Source organism: Mytilus californianus, unplaced genomic scaffold (assembly GCF_021869535.1).
Source record: "Mytilus californianus isolate M0D057914Y unplaced genomic scaffold, xbMytCali1.0.p SCAF_11, whole genome shotgun sequence".
Taxonomy (NCBI): Eukaryota; Metazoa; Mollusca; class Bivalvia; order Mytilida; family Mytilidae; genus Mytilus; species Mytilus californianus.
Window position 1 is genome coordinate 39,165,799 of NW_026262593.1, and position 25,063 is coordinate 39,190,861.

General features: G+C 32.2%; 1 long non-coding RNA gene across 1 annotated transcript; it reads left to right on the top strand.

Annotated features, from left to right (window-relative positions):
- Nucleotides 1–1,628: 1,628 nt before the first annotated feature.
- On the top strand, nucleotides 1,629–24,442 carry LOC127720065 (uncharacterized). Its single transcript, XR_007990610.1, has 3 exons — nucleotides 1,629–1,660; nucleotides 18,985–19,155; nucleotides 24,238–24,442. It is a non-coding gene; the product is annotated as an uncharacterized LOC127720065 (long non-coding RNA).
- The last annotated feature ends 621 nt before the right edge of the window (nucleotides 24,443–25,063 follow it).

Below are 25,063 nucleotides of genomic sequence, written 5' to 3' on the forward strand. Positions count from 1 at the left end.
GGCACATCACATTAAAAATAATGGAAGAAATGACCCCTCAAGTATGCGTTATTTGTGTTGTAACGTCAGTTTTGGTCAAATTTTCAATAATTTTTAGCAGTTTTTACTTTGTCCACCACCCTTGGTTTAGAATGTTTTTGTGTCTATGGATTCAATATCATCATTGGCAACTTTTGGCTACAGAACAATTTGGATCTTAGGTTGCTGCCAAAGGTTTTCTAAATGCTTAAAGGTAAGAAAAATGCACAAAATCCTCATTTTTTGACAATATATCAAAATGTGCTGAATTTGAAGCCTAGAATGTACTCTAATGAAAAGGTATGTTTAACCTAGTACAATGAAGTAAGTATTTTGAAAATATATCCATTTGGCCAGTTTGAAATTTTATGATAAAGTTGAAATTCAGGGCCATATTTGGTCTTAAGTGAACTTTGTCCTTTGCAACTATCTTTATAGTTCACAGAAATACCCAGAAAAATATAGTGAAAATGTAAGGCGAACACTATGAAGAAAATGTCAAAATTGTAAAATCATATTGGAGGAGTTATATTATACTTATAAAGACAGGAAGGCCAAAGAAAGTATAGACAAGCTTCAGTTTTTCACAGAATTAAAGAATTAAATAATGTCTATTGCCATGACATTTTGTCTCTTAAGTAAACAGTAACAGTTATGAAATAGTGTCCTCCCAAAATGCTTGATGAGGAACAGGCACAACAAATGTGATGGAGTTAAATATTATTTCATGGGGGACATTATTAAATCCTACATTATCACATTTACTGTTCAAGGACCAAATTTTATGGTAAAAAGTGTCCAGTGATAACATGGACACTTTTTCACAGCTTAGGACATTTTTTCATAGCTCAATTGTGTCCGGGACACTTTGAAAAAAGAAAATAGTGTCCATGGACACTATTTACTATGAATAAATGTTCAGTGGACATTATTTCATGGGGGACATTATCAAATCTTACAAAGAGACCTTGACTTTTTAATGCCTAACCATAGATGGAAGAGGGGCATTATATTTTCTCATCCCTGCATCCATCAATTATTCTGTTCTTCCATCCTTTCCGTATCGGGATAATGTTTTTGGTCAAGATGAGTTAACCTTGAAGTTGTATGAACTTTTTAAATTGTGTTTTCAATTACAGTTGTGACCCCAATTTAACTGAACATGGAAATGTTAGTGAAACTAGTACATTCTCAGGTTAAAGTTTTTTGTTCAGGTAGTTTACCATTAAGTGGTCACATCAACTCGAAACTAAGTACACATGTTCATTATATGAAAATTTTCAAATTGTATGCCAAATTACTGATTTTGGACTTCATTTCACTATTCAACAAGGAAAATGGTTCATACAGTGCTGTAAATTCATTCATGTAGGTGTACTGCTGAATCTGATAAATGTATCACCTTGCCTTTCATCTTATTATGAACATGAAAAGGAATATTATATACTAAAGCTTTTTAGAAATGATTTCAATTTCAGTTATTCTATAGATGACCTGAAGTCTGAAGGTTTATTGTTGGTCAACCTGGATGTGAGTGTATGTTTTGAATCCCATGGAAGCTGTGAATTTACAGTCAATGTATTGAAGGATGTTTTTTTACCTAAACCGCTGTGTAACTGGCAGAATGGCTCATTTAATATTGGTATACCTTAGTCTTTTTTGAAATAGGACACTACATTTTATTTATATTCATCTATTATGTTTATTTTGCTTAGAATTTGTATTTAATGTTATTACCAGTACTCCAGACTTCATTCATCTGTTTAAAAATATATATTGAATATTAACCTAATTGTCAGAAGAATTATTTTTTCCATCCATCCTTCAGTCCTGTTCTTGTCATCGCAACTCCTCTTTAACCACACAACTGAATTTCATGAAACTTTGTAGATAATAAGACCATACTATGTAGACTTGCATATCGACAGGAAATTATGATTTAACTTTTTTCCAGGAGTTATGCCCTTTTGAACTTAATAGAGATTTGGCCTAATTATACTACTACAACAGTTTGTCATCGCAACTCCTCCGAAACCACACAACAGAATTTCATGAGACTTTTTAGATAAAAAGGACATACTATGTACAGTCCGTGTAACGTAAAAGTTAACAATACGAACGATGCCCGAATCATGTACGGACGATGCCCGAACGATGTACGTACGCTTCCCGAACGGTGTACGAATGCAAACGAAACGCTGACCGAACGTTGTACGGACGCTGAACGAATGATGTACGAACGAAACCATATACCATAAACCATACCATAAACGATAACATAAGCGCCCTTTTATCGTACATCGTATGGTTTTGCGTACATCGTTTCATTAAGCGTATACCGTATCGTTTAGCGTATTAGCGTACATCGTTTCGTTTAGCGTATATCGTATCGTTTAGCGTACATCGTTTCTTGGCGTGCATAGTTTCGTTTACCGTATATGTTTTTTTTGAATATAAAACATGAATGGTGTTCTGTTTAATTTTTTTATATAGGTGATAATAGGCGTAAAATTTAGATTGGATGCATGTTTCAGTTTTTAATTAATAATTTAATAAATTATAATTTGATCTGACTCGATGTTGATCCAAAATTATTTACATAAAACGTTTGAAAAATAAACACTGAAATAAATTTAAACAAATTAAAAGATACGATTATGAATTGTGTTAGCCGTAGAAATACGTACTTGGTGAATGTGCGAGTAAACTGCAGTCTGCATGGTATTTAGTCAACATTTTTTGAAAATAGCCCAAGGTATTAACATTATTTTTTTTACCTAAATGAACAATTGATTTAAGATGGAATTCGGAATTAATCTAATGTTCTTACAAAAGTTTATTTGGGGTCTTAAGGTTGACCTTTTGTCCAAAAGGTTTGTTAAATATTTTTATGTATTCTCTTTTATCGCATGTATTTTAAAATCGACTGAATAGCAGTTGTATCCATATATCGTAATTAAACCAATTTTTTTAGATTATAGATTTTTTTTATTTATCTATCAAATCAGTCGAAAAAAAACAAATATTCGAAAATTTCAAATAAAAACAATTACTCGTTATGTGCCTCATCAACCCTAAACATAAATCCCTACCGATGTACATACGATTGTGTATTATTTTAACTATAAATGCACTTGACTTTAAACTATCATCAACAATTGTCCGGCAAAAAAACTAGACCCTCTATTCTTTCATTTTCTTATACCATTTTCCTCTGTTCTTTATTTTTCCCGTTATACTCTATTCTAATTTTATATATTTTTTCTTTATTTTCCTGTATCTATACCTCCTTTATTCGGAGCAACCCCACCCTAAATATACATATGATACACACGGTCTATAGGTCATCGCTTGTGCCGTGATACATGTTTGCATAACAAAGGATGTCCTTGTTCATATTTATAACATTTTAAATGTCCTCCTAATAATACATATAATAGTTGCCACTGGACATTAAACAGCTAACTCTAAATTCATCCGTCATATTCTTAGTTTTGTTATAATGTGTAAATCACATAACATGATGAACAAATAATTATTGCAGATTTTTACTGCCGAAATAATGGGAAATAATTGTAAACAAAACCACACAATCACATCCCTACGCCACAAAGTCTAGCCTTTTCACATGTAAATAAATTATTTTCATAAATCTATTTCAAAATAATTTTAAACAATTTTAAATCAAACGGTCATTTTTCTTATTTGCCAAAAAAAAAAAAACAACATCAAACAGTTATTTTCATTTCTTATTTTAAACAGATCGATTGTTTTCAATGGTCGGTGCCTGACAGCATCTATAAAATCTATCACCATGTTTGCCAATAAGAAAGCTTCATAGAACAGGAAAACAACAATGTCTTATAGAAATACTTCCAGGCCATATTTTCCAATTTCTGTTGTAATGTGGTTTAATGCAAAAAAGGTAACTCCTGAATACTGATTTGTACCCATCAAGCATTTGGGGTTAATAACAAATCTATGGTAGTCTCTTTTTCTTTACTCGCAAAGTATTCGACTAATTCATGTTTTATTTATGAAAATTGCTCATTGCTGACGAATGTTAAATATTGATCCCTAGATTTTCAATTGTTTAGTTGTTAGGTTACTGTCTGATCTCGCAAACCTGACATTTTATGGTCATTATGTTTTGCATCCAATTGCACCAATTTATTAAAAAGATATTAACGCGACACCGTACGAGAGTCGTTACTTTACATAAACTACTAGCATTTTTTTTTTTCTATAACGAAATAAGAAACCACTTCTCGCAATTCGCTTTGGGGTAATTGTGCTTCTCTTTTGACAAAATATGGCCTTGTCTCAAAAACAAAAAGTATAATATAATATAGAGTAATATATAAAACTGGACTAGAGTGAAGAGTTAGGAAGTAGGAATTCCGAATTTTAATTGAATGTTCTAAATCTTTGTGTATTTCTGATAAATGATTGTACAGACTCAAAAAAGTCTTTGTTTTGCTGAAATGAAAGGTCACCGTCACCAGCCAATAGAAGCAAAATGGATATAGTAGATCTTTCTAATTTTGAAAACAATATATCTGTTGCTTCGTTGATAAAAGGGCACTTAAAAAATAATGAATACTATCCTCAACAGGATGGCCACAACTGCATGCGGGATTGGGTTTAATATTAATAAGGGTTAAATTTGATTTGAAGAACTGCACCATATTTCTCAACTGTGTATCAATGATATTAAGATTTCTATCACCACAACTAAACTAGGAAGTGCGTACTGTGAATAAATTATTATACTCAGTTTACTATTGCTTACAACAATTTATCACATATAATACCACGTTAACAATAAGGCCCGAGAACACAGTTATTTCGTAGTGCATTTCTTTTAGACAATAAATTCAAATTAAAAAAATCGCACCTGATCTATCTCAAGAAAGATTTTTACAGTGTAGTGTACTACTATTGGGACAAATAATATCAAAATTATAGAAACTTCTACCAGCTCCAGAGGAGGGGCGACAGCCTTAGGTGCTGTGTGCAAATTTTTGTAGGTCACGTGGTACGATTTTAGCGTCTCTCGACAATTTTGAATCTGGAAAAGATCGATCTGTTCATGTTTTTATATCAAATATACTCTCTTGCACTCGCAGAAAGTATAGAAAGTTATGAAATAAAAAGATTAATCAATGATAGAAGATCACTTTATATGAAATATTTTCTTTATGTTTTTTATTTTTTAAGTAAATTCTATCAATAAAGAAATGCACTGTAATGGCGGGAAATTTTATTCGATCTCTGCGAAATCACGAGGCACAGATTTTTGTAAATTTTACAAATGTCAGCACGTGAAAATCATTCAAATTTATGCCAATTAAAGAACACTATTCAAACATTCTAAATCTTCTTAAGTCTCCGTAAGTCTCCAGCCGTTGCTTTGTAATAAGTCGCTAAAATATGATTTCCGGTAAGTAAAATATCAATAATATTTGTCAAATCCGCTAGTAATTATGTTATTTTAGGCATATAAACTCTTATATGTATTTTAATCATTTTGAAAACAAAATGAAAATTTTGTCTTATGAATAACCATCATGATAAATATAGTTTTTTTTTCATAATTGAATCGTGCATTATTTGTGTATTGGATTGCTGAATTGCCTTCTCTCTAGTGTTATCTCTGTTTTGTTAACTGACAAATGACGAAATAATGCAATATTTAAAATTAAGTATTTTACAAAACTTTGTCCCGATTAAAAACTTAAAACCGATTGAATAAATTGAGAATTCAGTGATTATCGATGTCGAAATTAGCCCTTGGTAATAAACAGTTAGTTTGGGTATAAATATGTTTATTGTCAAGAAATAACTAACAAATTTGTTTATTATGTATGTACAAAGTATATGTATATTGCATGATCAACCCTCCTGTATATTACTTGTTTTTTTTAGTTGATTCAACAAATTTCGTTTGTCCAGGTGTCATTAACGGTGATGTCAACACCACGAGTAGTTTGATATAAATGACACAATACCACCGCGACCGATCGATAATATAAGACAAATCTGCGTGCCGTGTGCAGAGTGTCGTCCCTCCTCTATACCAGCTCTAACTCAAAATATTGACAATTCTGTGATAAGGGGGTCTAAAATTCAGTTTGACAGCTTCAGACGTAATAATTTTTTACCTATTTTAACTGGTCCAAATCACTCCTTAACATAAAGATTCAGCACCCAAATTGTTTTAACATGTAATTTCATCCCCCTTCTTGATATTTCATGCATTAAATTTCAAGAAATAAATTGGGAAAGTATATCAAAAAAAAAATGCAAGTTATACACTGTTCACACTAGGGACTATATTCGTAGGGTGACGGTGTTTGACAGTCTGAAGGAGACAGCATCAAGGATTTAATAAGGCAAAGCTTTTGTTGTACTCAATCTTACTTTATTATATTTAATAGATATATATTCGAGATACGATAATGTAGTTTTCTTTTTTATATCAAACCTGATCATCTATGATATATATATATGGAACTTTTTAACGACCTTGGCTGGCTATACAGCCCTTGCACGGTCGGTTCATCTATGATGATGATGGGAGTTTTTAAAGAACTTGACTGGCTATACAGCCCTCGCACGGTCGGTGTGCAAATGATGTCATCTATAATACAAATGGAAGTTTTTAACGACCTTGACTGGCTATACAGCCCTTGCACGGTCGGCTATAATACAACAAATGGAAGTTTTTAACGACCTTGACTGGCTATACAGCCCTTACACGGTCGGCCCTGGCTTGCGCCTTTTTGGGCATTAAATAATTTAATTTTTACCATATGGTAATTGATATAGTTTAGAATGACAAAAAAAAATAAAAAAATTATTAAAAAAATAATATAGAGTAAAATTTGAATAACTAAATGAATAAATAAATTGATGAATAAGTTAATAAATAAAGAAAAGAAAAGAATATAAAAATAAATAAAATAAACTAATATAAAAATGAAATTTTTATATGAAACATAAAATAAAATAAAAATAAATACAAATCGGCTATAATGGGATATTATTCCACTTTTTATACATATTGATAGTTTAATCAATATCTGATTGGTTGAGACTTTCCCACGTGTCGTTGAACAAATCTTCATATTCCATTCTGAGGATCATATTCCCCTCTGAAATGTCGGGATTACATCGTGTGACGTTACGTGCGGTTAAATTAAATGTACATAACGTTTTGAACTTCTTATTCTTCTTAAAATCGCGATAGCAATAATCATTATCATGTTCAAATTTATTTCAGACGATAAAACAAAAAGACTTATAATTAAATTTTGATCCGTTCTGTTTATCAATGGGTATGTCGTGTTTTGTTTAACTTATAAAAACAAGCGGATAAGAAAACAAAATGTATGCAAAATAATATTTAATGTATTGATAGTAAACAAACCATAGGCAGTGGAATAAAACATTCATTTCCCTTTGCTTCTGGAGATATGAATATTTGCTCACCCTCGAAAAATCAGAGTTCCCTCGGGCAGAGCCCTCGTGAAATATGAATATTCTTGGGTGAACAAATCTTCATATCTCCCTCAGACACGGGAAATAAATGAATAATGTCTAATGAGAAAATTTAACCAGAGACTGAATAACGTAGAAATAACAAATTAAAGGTCACTGTACGGCCTTCAACAATGAGCAAAATCCATACAGCATAGTAAGATATTAAAGACTCCGAAATGACAAATGCAAAATACACTCAACACTGTTCAAACATCACCGCACGTCAAACTTTGAACAACAGAAAAACTTGATTGGACATTGTTGGCAATTTGTCACGCCCTCATGAATTGGCGTACATGTACGTCCTATCAAATACCTTCAGAAAGCTTCCATTGAAATTATTTTACACACAAGTAACTGTGTATTTTACTGACTTTCTTAATAAAAAAAAAACAAAATGTATTTTGCGTTAAATGTGCAATGAAGCCACGGATTCGTATATAATCTTCAAAAAATAGTTCAGAAACGGTTGATAAAATGTGGAATGTCTGAATAGAAATATAACAATTATGTCCAGTGCGCGTTTATAAAACGGACTCTATTTGGACATTTTAAGATACTATAAGTACTTGTTTTCTGTGTATAGAATTTTAATGGTCAATACGACTTTTCATAAGTTGGATTTTCAATTTTAATAAAAAATGAGTTCGGGTTTTCTTCTTTTCTTTAAATTTATATCATGATTCTTTGATATTTCCCATTATCTTCTGAATATTTTTTAAGATGAATAATTTAAAATTTGTATACCAAACATTTTTAATTTTACTCTGCGTTTGTAAATAGCATTGAAAGTACAACATCTTATAAACGATAAACATTGATAGAGAGTTGTCTCATTGGCACTCATACCACATCTTCCTATATCTATTAACAATCGAAACCCCTGAAATATCGTCTCATGACAAGCACGAAAAATGGCGAAACTGAACTTCCAACAGCGGGCGATGATTTTTAATTATACAATATTCTTTCAATGGATTTTTTAAATGCAATGTCGAAATTATCAATTAAGACATTTTTTATCCCTTTTGAAATTACTTAATCGAATATGAAGTCACATGTCACATAGTATGAAACTTGAAAAAAGGGCATGACAGGAGTTTAGAGAAAAAAGGCAGGATGGGCATCTTGCCAAAAAAAAAAAGGCATGATGACTTTATGTAAAACAAGTCAGGAAAAATTAATAACTAAGAAAGGAAGGACCGAATAGAGTGTAAAATAAAAAAGCAGGACTATATTTACATTGAGTTTACATTTAAAGAAAAATGCAGGACAACATTTTTCATCATATTACGCGTCTTTGATAATCTGATCACTACAACGTTTTTACAAAATATTCGTTCCCGTGAAAACTAAGATTTGTTAAACTTTCAAATTTCATCGAGGTCTCTTCTCAGGATATAACGGCCGTCTGTATGTTGGCTTTACAGTCGACAAGATAACAGGTCAATATATTAATGTATTCAAGTAAATTTAAGATTTGTTGCAATTCTAAAGTACAATGGGTAAATCAATCTTATCTTTGATGTGCCACATGGGCATCCCTATAAACATGATAAAGTAAGACAGTCCATGCGTGACCCATAGCATTAGATATTTTATGCATTTCATTGGATATTTTCTATCACAATCCAGGCAAGCTAATAACCTATATTATTTACGTGTCTGAAGACGAATTTGTATAAAACATTGTGTTTGATTTTAATTTCTGAAAATTAAACTAAACTCTAGAACAGACCTTTTATGAACGTTGGGTTGGGACTTAATTATGTGTGTGAATTCGGTTTTTACACGTATTAAACTCTGGAATATATGATCAAACTTTTCGGGATTCGGGAAAAAATGCTTCAGCAAACAAACGTGAGGAAAACAAAAAAAAAGAATCATTCTGTATCATAATTTTAATTTGTTAAATATTTGCAACTCTTAAAAAATTTCAAAACCAGCTGATTTTTTTTGTATTTCTTCATGTTGAATAACTTAAAAAAAAAAAGGGCAGTGTGGCGGATTTACCTGGGGCACAGGGGGCACGTGCCCCCAGTCCAGGTCACCAATACATTTTCTAACATGATTATATTGCTACTGAATCTGCTTATCTAGAGTGGAAATTAATCACAGCTAGATTTGACTTCTTAACTAGCCGTTAATAAACCCCAGCTTCAACATGCGTGATTATGACAAGTTATCGGTGGGTCTGTAAATTTTGACACGTGTGTGTAATGTCTCATTTTAAAAGATTTGATCAAGGAGGTTATATGAGATCTCATATAACCTCCTTGATTTGATGTACATGTTGATTGGAAAAGTACGAATATTTTTATTGGTTTTTAATACAATATCATCCCCTGACCAGGAAAGAAATTACTAACCAAAATCTGTGTTTTAAATAAATATGTACAAATAAATGTTTAGTGCCAAGAATATAAGTATCGATGTATGGGATATGTCTTCATAACAAAATTCTCACATTATCATTTTTATAAACTAAATGTCGTATTTTCTTTTCACTCCTATTTTCAAAGGAAACCAATAATTTGTTTTAAAAAAAACTGTCCCCCCCCCCCCCCCCCCCCCCTCTTTCCACGAAAAAAAGAATTTGGTTGTCATTGTTTCTAATTAAAACGCAATTGCATTTTATAGAAGATAATCTGGAACTAATACGTTTATCTATTAGTTCCAGCATACAGTAATATGACTGTATATTTTTCCTGTTTCAGTTACAATGTACGTATATATATATATGTATGAGGCTAGGAAAAGGTTATCATTTATGAGGATATGAATGGGGTCAGAGATATATAATATATGTCTCTGATGGGGTTTAAAGAACAGAGACTCATGGGACCAATAGATATAAATAAATATAGATAACAGAATAAAGAGGTGATTGTTTGTTGCTTAACGCCCAGTGGCAAAAGTTACATGTATGCTTAGGACAATTATTATACAGATTAATTGGCAGAAGAATAAAGAAAACTGAAATGGTAAAAAAAAAAAGAAAAAAGATATAGAACTATAGAAACGACGATCTGACCCCCCCCCCCCCCCCCCCCCTCCCTCACCACCACAACCATTTTTTATCAAATTCGAATACTGGGAGCTATCTGAAGTCAGTTCATAGGTCCGCAGTTTTAATATAGGCGTGGCAATCCATCACTTTTATCCAATCAACTGTCCTTTATAATAAAGATTGGAGTGCAATTGTGTCTGTATCAAGTTAGATAAATATAATCATATTTCTGGACGTACATATGTCGGGGTTTAGGCTATTTCATTCGATAGTAGTAGATGAAAAAAAAAAGAATTTTTCTGGTTATATCTATTTATAACTGATATGTGGAGTATAGAACATATTGAGCTTTCTGGATTTTCTTGTCCACTAGCAAATGTGGGCCTGTACCACGGGACTCCTTAGCAGTGTTTAGACGTACCGCTATACCACTGAAAATATATAACTTCCGGACTAGCAAACACGGACAACCCAGTTACTAATCTTCCTGCTTCCAACTAAACGTCATGTTCTAGATTGTCGGAATCTTGTTGAGTACAGCCATCCCATAACTCATATGCATATTCCATAATTAATCTTATAAGTGTTAAGTTTATACGATTAAGATAATTTCTAGTCAATACATATTTCAATTCTTTTTAGAAATTTAATCTTGTGCTTGCACAATTTAAAACGTTTTCTATATGTGTATAGAATTTACCATTGGAATCAAAAGTAATCCCTAAGTGTTTATGACAGGAGACAATTCTACTACTTGATTTTGAAGTTCTATTTTAATATTATCTGGGGAAGAATTACAGGAGAATAGCATAGTAATTGTCTTGTTAGGATTAAAATCAATAAGCCAATCTTTACACCATGCTGAAATTTGTTCTAAATCGCTATTAAAGACATCCTCTATTGTGTAAGGACTATAATACTTAAATTAGAAAGGGATGTTTCATCAGCAGACAATCGAGTTAGACTTATCAAATTACCAGCTATCTCATATACATCAATAAGGAATAGTGCGGAACCTAATACAGAGCCTTGTGGAACTCCTGCATTAGTATTCTAAAAAGGCGAATATGAACTTGAAACAAAAACGCTTTCTTGTATATTTGAAATATAACTAATTAAGTGATTAAATACATTTTAAATACAATTTTTTCAAATACTTTTCCCACTGTTGATAATAATGAGATTGGTCTATAATTTGAAATCAGTGATTTGAAGCACAAATAAATTTTCATACATTGTCAGATCAAAATATCTTAAAAACCCCAGTCCAGAGATACCGTATATATTCGACTGAATATACCAATTCGATAATTTTACATTCGAACTTGTTACATAATAAGATCTGTGTCCAGGTAAAAAGAACCAGCAGGTGATATATATTCTTAAGTGTTTATCACCTTCCATTAAACATCTCACGATGACATTTAGCTGTAGGGCCATTTTGTTTGAAAAATCATTTTAAAGGTAAACTGATAAGCATAACGTCCTTGCAATTTCTTGTTCAGATCCAGGGACACAGATGTCAGAATGAATAAGAGAACACTAAATTCTTAAATAATATATTGTAAAATGGACAGCAAGCACATTTTGATAGAATAGTGTACTAATAGATTTTCTTGTGTATTTTCTATGTTCTGGAAACTTCAACATCCCATCAAAAATACTTAAATTAAAGTCTTAAGTTTAATTAAATGGTTTTTTTTTTAAATATTATTTGCAAGGCTGCATGAACATTGCACCTATCGTTTTCGTATATTTCTTTTCCGCCATGCATAAGTTTAATGTTTACTGTGACTTCTATAATGCTTAAAAAATGATGCAATTATATTATCAATCTAAAAATATTAATCGTGAACAACAACAAAAATAAATTATATATTAAATGACTAAAGCAATTTAAAATTCTAAAGGATATTGTTACAATATTGCCAAAAACTGAGACTACTATAGATATAAGAAGATGTGGTATGAGTGCCAATGAGACAACTCTCCATCCAAGTCAAAATTTAAAAAAGTAAACCATTATAGGTCAAAGTACGGTCTTCAACACGGAGCCTTGGCTCACACCGAACAGTAAGCTATAAAAAGGGCCCCAAAAATTACTAGTGTAAAACCATTCAAACGGGAAAACTAACGGTCTAATCTATATAAAAAAAAACTGTTATAGTAGTCTCAGCCGAAAACAATACGAAATTGATAAGCAAGTATGACAAACCAATCAAAAAATTGTTGTTTTGGATTATTCATGGTTGACTAGTTCTATATTAACCATATATATAGTGGCACGTGTCCTAATTATTAAGAAAAGGGACAGAAAAGTATTAAACAGAAATAACCTGTTTTTCAAAACCATATTTTCAAAATTCACTGCATGATTTAAACAGCTTAAAAGTGTTTCATTTATTTTATCTGTGTGCGTATACGAAAAATTGATAGCAAATTAAACTTCAATGTACATGAATTACGAGTATTAGATTTCTTGTGAAATTGATCGATGAGCGGCTTTTAACAAATACCGAAAAAAAGAATACTGCGTAAACGTCAATTAATGGACAAGCAACCCAACGAGAAAAATAAAATTTAAAAGGCATCTACAACTAGTTTTGAGTTGGAGAAATCATTCAATGCCATATGATTGTTTCTGCGTTTTTCGATTTACGAATAAGTCAATTAGAAAAAAAATAAGTAATTGAAGCCAAAAAAGAAGACACAAAAGATACATGAAATAAAGTAATAACATAAGTTTACAAATACGTACCTAGGTGCATTTAATAAAGCAACATTTGAACTTATTATAGAAAAAGGAGAAATTAAATGGAAACATAATGCGCGCTGTTAAATCATGCTTTGCAAGGCTGTTTAGAGATGACTCGTGCACAATCATTTTAAATGGTGAATAAGATCACATACATGCATTAAGCACTCAGAAACTAGCCCGTAAATAGCTAGGAGGAGGGAATCCAGTTATTAATTAAATATCAAAACGGTGTGCAGAAATACCGCAAAGGACTTCTTAGTGCACTAAGACTAACGTGTTTGCACTAAGGACACTAAAACAATGTTTTAAGACCACAAAGAACATGGATAAAAGAAGATATGAGTATATAACTCATGAATATAAAGTTTGGTGTGAATAGATTTTATTATTTTGAAGTTAAATGACTTTGTAATCAGCGCGTGCCACTGGTACAAATCCAGGATAGTTTAAGAAAGTTTTTAAAAAATTTAAAACTTTTAACCACAGAGTGAAAATAATGTTAGCTGGCAGAAAAACTCCATTTATAAATAAAATACGATTTATTCTACAAAATTTACTTCTGGATACTATTTTGTGATCATAAACAAGCTTCTATCCAAGTTTGGTAGAAATCCGGAATATTTTAAGAAAGTTATTTAAATTTCAAAAACTTTAACCACAGAATGAATGTAATGTTAACTGAGAGAAAAAAAGTCCATTTATACATGTAAGTTAAACACAGATAACCAGGATTTTTTTTCCAAACTTTACTTCTGGATACTATCTTATGATCATAAACATTCTTCTGTTGGTAGAAATCCTGGATAGTTTAAGAAAGTAATTAAAATTTCAAAAACTTTAACCACAGAGTGAGTATGTGGATGTCGCTAGCCGACGCCGACGACGGAATGTAGGATCGCTATACGTCTCGCTTTTGCGACAAAAGTCGCAGGCTCGACAAAAATGTAATAAACTGTTAGAGAAATTAGAAGGAAAAAAAAAATAAAAAAATAGTAGAACATACATTATTACATTGAACTAAAAAATATAACAGTCAGAAAAACAAAAGAAATACGACAGTAACAAACAGACGAAAAAAATCAGAGACAATTGAAATATCATAAACATGTTAATTTAAAATACAAGCGGATTCAAAACGGGTCAAGGTTGAACGAACATGAATTGCTATCGATTACACAGGTGACAATCAACAGAGGGTGGCGCGTGTCGATAAAACATTAAATAAATTTATAATTACCGGGTACTAAAGATATGATTATAAAATTTGAAATTATATTCCTTCTATATGCCATGTTTTTTGTGTCAATTCTATCATTCCATCAGGACTGGTCCTTAGTGCAATATTTTGTTCTTAGTGAACAAGTAGAAATACCGCAAAGGGCCTCCTTAGTGCACTAAGAACAACAATTTGCAAATAAGTCTATAACATTTGCGCAATTACATGCTTGTTTTATTGGCGCAAATGAATGCTGCAGTTTTTAAAATAAAGTGATACGAAAAAAGAATTAGCGTAATTAATTTGCGGCGCAAATTAATTCTTTTTCAGCGAAATTGGATCATCAGTATCGGCCTTCAAAACACCGTGTGTACACTAACAAATCAGTATTCATCTTTTACGCTGTCTAGCCTGAGAATAAAAGTTTTGGCAATTTGTGTAGGATTTTAATTTTAGAATGTAATGAACAAGTAAGAAGATCGTTAAAAACCTTAAGTGATTTGGAAAATGAGCTATGCACGATTAAAGGAAATAGTTTGGTGCGTCGATATGAAATTTCATAGAGGCATGTGATATTTGTAAAATTTTAAGTCTTTCAATAACAACCATTTGTGGAAGTGGTTATTTCGATCCTTCAAATATGCGTAAAATAATTAAAATTTATATTATTTAGTCTCTTTCATATATACAACTGCAGTATGTTTATAAATACTGTAGATTTGTATTTGATCATCGATTGCATGCATAACGTCCAGTGACAAATATTTCATGTATTCGTACACAGAACAAATCAACAACTTTTAGAATACAATTGATTGGTTATTTAAGGTAAATGATTTGCGTTAAAATTGGTGAAAATTGGCCAGGAGCTTACCTCTAAAATAAAGAAATATAAAAAACGGTAGAGTTATTTTTTTAATTCTGTATTTTACTCATACATGGACTTAAGCACTGTTTACAGTCAAAATAACAGTTTTAACACCGACAGCAGGAATCACAAGCGACGCTGGTTCCATAGAAGTCTTCAACGAATTTTTATATATCCCTGGCAATTTTCGGTTTATATCAGACTGTGACATTGAGGGGAACAAATACCATGGATGTCTTGTCTTTTCTTTAAATACATTTAAAAATAAAACGTGTATCTCATATAAAGCCTCATTTATAGAACATTATATATAATTTGTTGTTTCAAGGAAATATTTGGTGGAGGAGAGAGAGAGAAAGAGAGAGACTTATTTCGCGGTATTTCAAATTGGTCTCATGTTATTCATGATCTCAAAATGTGGTGTAAGGAAATGTTTCCCCTTCGTTTTATATAGCAGGGTATTCTATAATGATATTAGTTGCAGATTGTTTTTCTATCGGTAAGATATGATTTACAGTTCGAAATCTACGTTAAGTTATAGTACATTTAAAGTAAGTTTATTGCATTGCTAAACGTTTCTCAATCAAGATAAAACGTTTACAACCAATACTATTTTTACGACTAAATATGTTTTATGTAAATAAATAGTTCACGTTTCAATTAACTAAGGGTATTGTATAGGTTAGTTTTTTTTTAACATTTTATAAGATCGAATTTGAAATGATTCAAAATTACAAAAAGACATCAAGAACTACGCAGTTAGTATGAAACAAAATATATAATAAATAAGATAACTTATTTGCTTTAATTAACAAGTGAAATGTTTCCAATCCAATCTTTCCAATCTAATATAGTCCAAAGGGTGACAAAAGGATATAAATATGGTCACTAAAGGTTTTCTTACGGCTGGTAGTAAATAAAAACTTGCCAAAGTGGGGGCACCCGTTTGGTTGTTTGGGATATACAAGTACGCAACCAACTTTCAATCAATCCAAACTAATAATTGTGTTTTTTTTTATCCCGCATCTTTTTATATTAATTTATTTTAACTCAAAATAATAATTGAAATAACTTTCTGAAATAAAACCCTAACATATATCAGACGCTTAACAAAACGATATACCATACGATAGATGAAACGCTTAACGATATCATATACCATACGATAAACGAAACGCTAAACGCTAAACCATACCATGTACCATACGACAAATAAAACGCTTAACGATACCATGAACCATACGATATACAAAACCCTAAACGATGACATTTACCATACGATGAACGAACGATGAATGAACGCTGACCGAACGTTGTACGGACGCTATACGAATGATGTACGAACGATGACCGAACTCTATACGAACGATTCCCGAACGCTGTACGTACGATTCCCGAATGAAAAAAGTGTTAACTTTTACGTTACAGGGACTGTAGATGTGCATATTGACAGGAAATTATGATTCAATTTTTTTCTCTAGGCCTTAACCACTTTGAACTTAAAATTTTGGCCTGAATATACTACTGCAACAGTTTGTCATTGCAACTCCTCTGAAACCACAAAACAGAAGTCTATTAAACTTTGTAGATAATAAGGACATAATATGTAGATGTGCACATCCACCAGAAATTTTATCAGTTGACTTTTGTAGGAGTTATGAGTCTTTGAACTTAGGAATCTGGTGAGATTTGGTTTGCCCAGTGAGAATATTGAGATGTTGGGTATGTGAGTGAGTTCACAAAGGTTCTTTCATTTTTTTTAAGCTGATACCTTATTTAAGATGACTGTTAGTTTAACTGATATTTTGAATGATGTGAACAGCAATTCAGATATGTACTAAATTGAGCAGTATCAACACAGTGTGATTTTTTTTAACAGATGACAAAAACTGAGATTTTGAGGTCATTAGCAGAAATGTACATATTAATGATTTGTTTTAATTAGGGCCTCGCCGAATGGCGGACGCCCTATAGTGATCAGTCTGTCCGTCCGTCTGTCTGTCCATCCGTAACAAATTATGTCCGCTCTATATCTAGAGATCCGTTATGATTTCAAAGTTTATACTTGACATGTATATTAACCAACACCAGAGGGTGTGTAATAATGTATGTACAACTTCCTAAGTCAAAGGTCAAGGTCAAAAACTTTGGTTTTAGTTGACAACCCCATGTCCTATGGTAAAGATCATCTCCGCTCTATATCTTGAGAACCGTTATGATTTCAAAGTTTATACTTGATATGTATATAAACCAACACCAGAGGGTGTGTCATAATTTATGTACAACTTCCTAGGTCAAAGATCAAGGTCAAAAACTTTGGTTTCAGTTGACAACCCCATGTCCAATGATAAAGATACAAATTTTTTACCACACATTATTCACAGCGGGGCCCACAGAGATGGCTCCCATCTCAATGATATTTAGTTTTTCAATTGTTCATAACATATAAAGAATATTGTCTACATTTTCTCATTTGAATATTTATTAGCAGCTTAAATTGGGAAAATTTCACTAGAATTTGCTTAAAGGACTTGAGCAATACACCAGACACGTGTATGTAGTCTTTATGCCCCCGCTGTAGCGCAGGGGGCATAAAGTTTTACCCTTGTCCGTCCGTATGTACGTCCCAAAGTTGGTTTCCGTTCTCTAACTTTAGTTTGCCTCAACCAAATGTTATGAAACTTATACACAATGCTTATTACTCCAAAACACAGATCAAGTTTGAATTTTGGTGGCGTCACCTAAACTGTTCTAGAGTTATGCCCCTTTACACATGGAAAAATTGCTGAATTTTTCGTTTCTGTTCTCTAACTTTAGTTTGCCTCAACCAAATGTTATGAAACTTATGCACAATGCTTATTACCACAAAATACAGATCAAGTTTGAGTTTTGGTGGTGTCACTTTAACCGTTCTAGAGTCATGCCCCTTTACAAATGGAAAAATTGCTGAATTTTTTCGTTTCCGTTCTCTAATGTAAGTTAGCCTCAACTAAATGTTATGAAACTTATACAAAATGCTTATTACCACAAAATACAGATCAAGTTTTAATTTTTGTGGTGACACTTTAACCGTTCTAGAGTTATGCTCCTTTACAAATGGAAAAAATTCAGCTCTCTAATTTAAGTTAGCCTCAACCAAATGTTATGAAACTTATACACAATGCTTATTACCACAAAATACAGATCAGGTTTGAATTTTGGTGGTGTCACTTTTACTGTTCTAGAGTTATGCCCCTTTACAAATGGAAAAATTGCTGAATTTTTCGTTTCCGTTCTCTAACTTTAGTTTGCCTCAACCAAATGTTATGAAACTTATGCACAATACTTATTACCACAAAACTCAGATCAAGTTCAAATTTAGATAGCATCACTTTTACCGTTCGTCAGTTTTGTCCCTTTATAACTATATGATATGCAAGCGGGGGCGTTCCTAATGAAGGAAAATCCAGAAAAGCGCTTCAGACACATGAAATTTTTAACATTTGGTTTTCATTTTTTTAAGTCCCTTTGAGTCTATCTGGTATTTGTCATATTAAACATACAATATATATGTAATATTGATTTTGCAGGATTTTCATTAAAGAATTGGACTCAGTCTTTTGGGATAGATGCAGATTCGGTGACAGACTATGTTGTAGATTTACTTCTGGAAGAACTTGGAATAGCCAAATTTATGTCTGAACCAAAATGTAACAGAGCAGTTTCTCCCTATAGTCCTAGTTATGATGGATGGAATACAAGTAAGAACAGTATTTGCACTTGAATGCCATGTTTGTTATTTGAATTATTTGAACCTTTCCAATAGCACCAGCCTCTCAAACAAGAAGTAGCCATATTAGCTACTAAATCTATACACACTGAACTATATTTCTTAAATAATTCTCATGTTTGTCTACATATGCACATAATTAATATATATAGAAAGTTCCAAATAATTATTAAAAGCAAGTTCCAACTAAATTAAACAAGCAATACAAATTTGGAGACAATAAACATTTGAATAAGTTATAAACTTAGTTATAAATTATTTTCTATAGTCCAATGTAATGACTCTTGTCAATATTAGGTGACTTACAAAATGAGAGTGACACAAATATATATTGTAATGGAAAGTCCAGTGAAGAGAAATTTAAGATATATTTATAGATCTGATATCTGTTAATTGAGAATTTTTATGGCCCCTGCCGATCGAGACCATTTAGTGTTACATTTATCTGTCATTCCGTCATTCCACAACAAACAGTTATACTGACTTTTTTTCTAAACACCTTCACATATTGAGTTGATTTTCAGTATGTGAGTGTACTATAATAAGTTACAAATGAGGTTTACGTTTGGTTTGGCTCCTCTGATTTTTGCCAAAATTCCAGTCTTTGCACTTTGAGAATTTCATGAAAATAACAGTTATATAGATTTTTTCTAAATGGCATCACATATTGAGCTGATTTTCAGTATACGAGTCTACTATGATCATATTGAGCTGATTTTTATACGACTGCAAAAAATTTGCGTTCGTATATTGCTATCACGTCGTCGTCAGAAGACATTTGGTTTCCGTACAATAACTTTAGTTTAAGTGTATGGATCTTTTATGAAATTTAACCAAAAGGTTCAATACCACAAAAGGAAGGTTGGGATTGTTTTTGGAGGTGATTGTCCCAACCGTTTATGAATTAGGGGCCAAAAAGGAGCCCAAAACAAGCATTTTTCTAGTTTCAGGACAATAAATTGTGTAGAAGTATTTTGATTGCTCTGAAATTGTACCACAAGGTTCAATACCACAAGTAGAAGGTTGGGATTCATTTTGGGGGTAATTGCCTAAACCGTTCAGGAATTAGGGGCCAAAAAGCGGCCAAAACAAGCATTTTTCTAGTTTTCATACAATAACTTGTGTTTAAGTGTATGGATGTCTCTTAAATTGTACCACATTTTACAAAAAGAATTTTTTTTCAAATTTATTTTTTTTAGGGGGGGGGGGGGGAAAGATTTTTGGGGAGGGGGGTGTCAATTTTTTCCCTCAAGATATAAGACATTATCAATTTTCCCAAAAAAAAATTGGGGGTCACAATTTATTTTGCTAATTCTTTGTATATAGTCTGAAAACAGATTTACTAAGTATTGTGCAACAGCACAGTGTATTGCACAACAGCAAGAAATCTTCAATTGAATATAAATTCAAATCATATAACCAATTTCAAGTTCTTTGACTACATTTATTCTGTGTCAGAAACCAATAATGTGTCAAATATTTAATTACAATCCAAATTCAGACCTGTATCAAGCTTGAATATTGTGTCCATTTTTGCCCCAACTGTTCAGGGTTGGACCTCTGCGGTCATATCCAGCTGCGCTCGGCGAAGGACATTTTTAGTACAGTTATTGATTTTGGGATGTACGGCGGGCGGGTGGGCGGCTGCCAAACAAGTGCCGTTCATTAAAATGAAAATGCTGTGACTAAATGAAGGTCATGGTTGATTTTCACAATTTTAGCTTTTATTGTTGTTGAGTTGTAGACTCATAACATATTTCTTTAATCATTGACTTCATGACTTCTTATTCCTACCCACCCCTGCTGAACAAATGTGTGTGTGTACTTATATACCTTCTTAAATTCCAATATAATGTCACTTATAATAAATAGATCAGTTTGACCTTTCCATTTCTGAACTTACAAAAACTTATTTATTTTTTTTACTTGATCTTGTTTGGGGGTCAGGGTTTGACACTAACGCTAGTCCTGTCGCCCATGGCTAGTGAAATACATGAAGGACTAGTAAACATGTCTACCTCAGTAGTCCTTTGGGCTAGTAAAAATTCATCTTTTCACCACCCTTCCCCACCCCAAATTATTTACTGTTTAAATCAGCGAGTTTTAATTTTTGACAAGCTCGACTGCGTGCTCTGTAACTGTTTAATACTGAACGGTGATAAATTCTCCAGCAGGAGCACCACAAAACTGGTTCCGTGAATATCGATTGGTAGAAGTAAACCAGTATGCGGAAACGAACATCCTAATTGCACAAGAGTTTGAATCGAATTAGTTTCAAATTGTTCAAATTTCCAGATACCCATAATCAAATTATCATATCAGAGGCAACTAAGAAATTAATTGGATAGAACACTGCCTAAATTGATAGCTGATTGCATTTATTTGCATTGTCTCTGATGGTTGAAAAGGCAAACATCGTATGACCATGTTGAAAATAAAAAATTGTATGCAAACTATTCTATTTCATATGATGAAGACATAATCTTTCAATCAGTTTAATTGAAGTCTGGAGCTGGCATGTCAGTTTAATAACTGCTAGTAGTCTGTTGTTATTTATGTATTATTGTCATTTTGTTTATTTTCTTTGGTTACATCTTCTGACATCAGACTCGGACTTCTCTTGAACTGAATTTTAATGTGCGTATTGTTATGCGTTTACTTTTCTACATTGGCTAGAGGTATAGGGGGAGGGTTGAGATCTCATAAACATGTTTAACCCCGCCGCATTTTTGCGCCTGTCCCAAGTCAGGAGCCTCTAGCCTTTGTCAGTCTTGTATTATTTTTAATTTTAGTTTCTTGTGTACAATTTGGAGTTTAGTATGGCGTTCATTATCACTGAACTAGTATATATATTTGTTTAGGGGCCAGCTGAAGGACGCCTCCGGGTGCGGGAATTTCTCGCTGCATTGAAGACCTGTTGGTGACCTTCTGCTGTTGTCTGTTCTATGGTCGGGTTGTTGTCTCTTTGACACATTCCCCATTTCCATTCTCAATTTTATTAATGCAAATGTTTGACTGTACCTTAAATTAAATATATATATCCAAATTAAATTAATAAAAGCAGTAATCCTGCAAACAAATCATGGACACATGCAAAATTTGTGTGTTTACATTTTTTTTGGCAGCCATGTGCTTTTAGGTGGGAAAATATGGGAAATACCTAAATTAAAGACAACGACGTATCTGGTTATTTATAGCCAGCAAAGAATTTTAATGGGATATAAGAGGGTGTGGATGGGGTTACATGATAGAGAATAATAGGCAAAAAATATAAAGAATAGAGAAAAATGGAAAAAAAAAGAAAGAATAGAAAATAATGAGGTGCTAAAATATAAAGATTAGAGAATAAGAGGCAAAAAGTATAAAGAATACAGAAAAATGGATGAAAAGAATACAGAAATGAATCCCCCCCCCCAAATCCAGACCCTTATATATCACATTTTTCATTGAAAATAAAACATTAAAAATGTAAATTTGAGACGAAAAAAATTGGTCAAAAGCTTTCAGAATGCAGGATTTTGCATCTTATTTTTCAAAATTTCCCCGCCCGCTTAGCTCAGGTCGATTTGTGACCTGAGCCACCTTGGGACTTCAACAAAACTAGAAGGACTAGTTATGTATTTTTTGGCCCCGTTTATGAGCATTATGTTTTTCAGTCTGTGCGTCCATTTGTCCATCCGTCCGTCTGTCCCACTTCAGGTTTAAGTTTTTGGTTAAAGTTTTTGGTCAAGGTAGTTTTTTATGAAGTTGAAGTCCAATCAACTTGAAACTTAGTACACATGTTCCCTATGATATGATTTTTCTAATTTTAATGCCAAATTAGAGTTTTGACCCCAATTTCACGGTACACTGAACATAGAAAATGATAGTGCCCGCTTCAGGTTAAAGTTTTTGGTCAAGGTAGATTTTGATGAAGTTGAAGTCCAATCAACTTGAAACTTAGTACACATGTTCCCTATGATATATTCTTTCTAATTTTAATGCCAAATTAGAGTTTTGACCCCAATTTCACGGTCCACTGAACATAGAAAATGATAGTGCGAGTGGGGCATCCATGTACTATGGACACATTCTTGTTTTTACTAGTCCTATAGACTACTACCTGCTTAAAGTTAGTGTCAACCCCTGGGGGTTCAGATTTCCAAATGTTATTTTCATGCAGGGAAATCTGGTTTGCTGTCAATTTGACATCCTCTTGTTCTCTGCTGATTTGTGTTGAAATTGAAATTATGGGCTATGGACTTTGAAAATAACAGTAAGGCCAGGCTTATAAACATTTCAGTTTGCCCTTACCCTACTCATCAGTAAGATACATGGGTAGGTAGGTAGTTTTTTTTTTTTTTTTTTTTGTTTTGTAATGACAAAAGAACCTCCACTGAGTCTGATTTTTGTTGAAATTACGGGCTTTGGACTTTGAAGATTTTGTGAAAAATAACAGTTATACAGACTTTTTTTCTAAATGCCTTCACATATTCAGCTGAATTTTAGTATATAAGTCTGCTATGATGATTTACAGATTGAGTGTCCGTTTGGATCTTCTTGACTGATTTTTGTATAAATTACAGGCTTTGCACTTTGAAAAATTCGTGAAAATAACAGTTATGTGGACTTTTGTTTTTAAACGCCTTTAGATATTGAGCTGATTTTTGGTATATGAGTCTGCTATGATGAGTTACAGATCAAGTATACGTTTCGTTGCTCTCCACTGATTTTTGCCATAATACAGGATTCAGACTTTGAAAATTCCCACTCCTGAAAATGGCTTCAAGCTTTTTTTTCAAGTGGTGCCTTTCAAACATTTCTAGTTTTTATTGATTTTTAGTTGCATTTGTTAAACAATGAATACAAATGTGAGATTTATTGTTGTGATTTCGGGAAATGCTTAGTCTACATATAATTAAAAAAAAAAATGTGAAAACATATGTTGCAATTTTCACATTAATAAAAAAAAAAATAAGATAATTCTGAATTAACAGTCATTTTGACCATAAAAATTAATGAATGTGTGTTACTGAAAAATATATATTCAGTTTGCAATTATTTATTTTTTCAGCTTGTGAGAAACCTATTGATCTTCAGCCACTGCCAGGACCAGTGACTTGTAATATTCCAGATATCTGTACAGGGGTAGAATGTTGTATTGATGTGGATCCTATAAAACGATCATTCCATATGTTTGTTTTCCTTGATGCTTGCTCTAACAGACTGAGGATTGGAATTGAAAAATATGAAATTGATATTTCACTGTTTGATTATAAATTTGGTGAGTTTTTTAATGATGATTTTTGGACTTAATATGAAAAAGGATGAAAATGATTCATACAGTTCCTTAGAATATTAGGGAAGAACAAACAGCTATACAAAGAATTCATATTATATTTCTGTGTGTCACAAATCAAGTATTGTGGGATGTTGTTACATACAGTGCAAATCTAGATAATTGTATGATGATTGAATGATGTGAGGGCAAGGAAACGGGGTTCCTATTTTGTAAAAAATCTAATCTTCTCACAGGTTTCAATCATTTTCTTAAAACATTCTAGTATGTTTTTTTTGAAACTTTGTTTATTTCCAGCATCATTCTTGATTGAGGATGTACCTTTTTTATAATTAACTTCAACAGTTTACATATAAATTAAGCTATATGTGAAAAATTTGATAATCCCTTTGCAAAAAGCATGTAATACTGTATCAAATTGCTGGTTCTAATTTTGCTACAAAACATTCAAAACATACCTCTTTACTAATTTAACTATAGATTCTTTTCAAACTTTTGTATTTTATATCTTTTAGGAATTGTTGACCAGTTTAAACTGCTGTCTGTGTTTATTATTGAGTAAGTAATTTGCATTGTGTAAAAATGTATCTAATAGATAAAT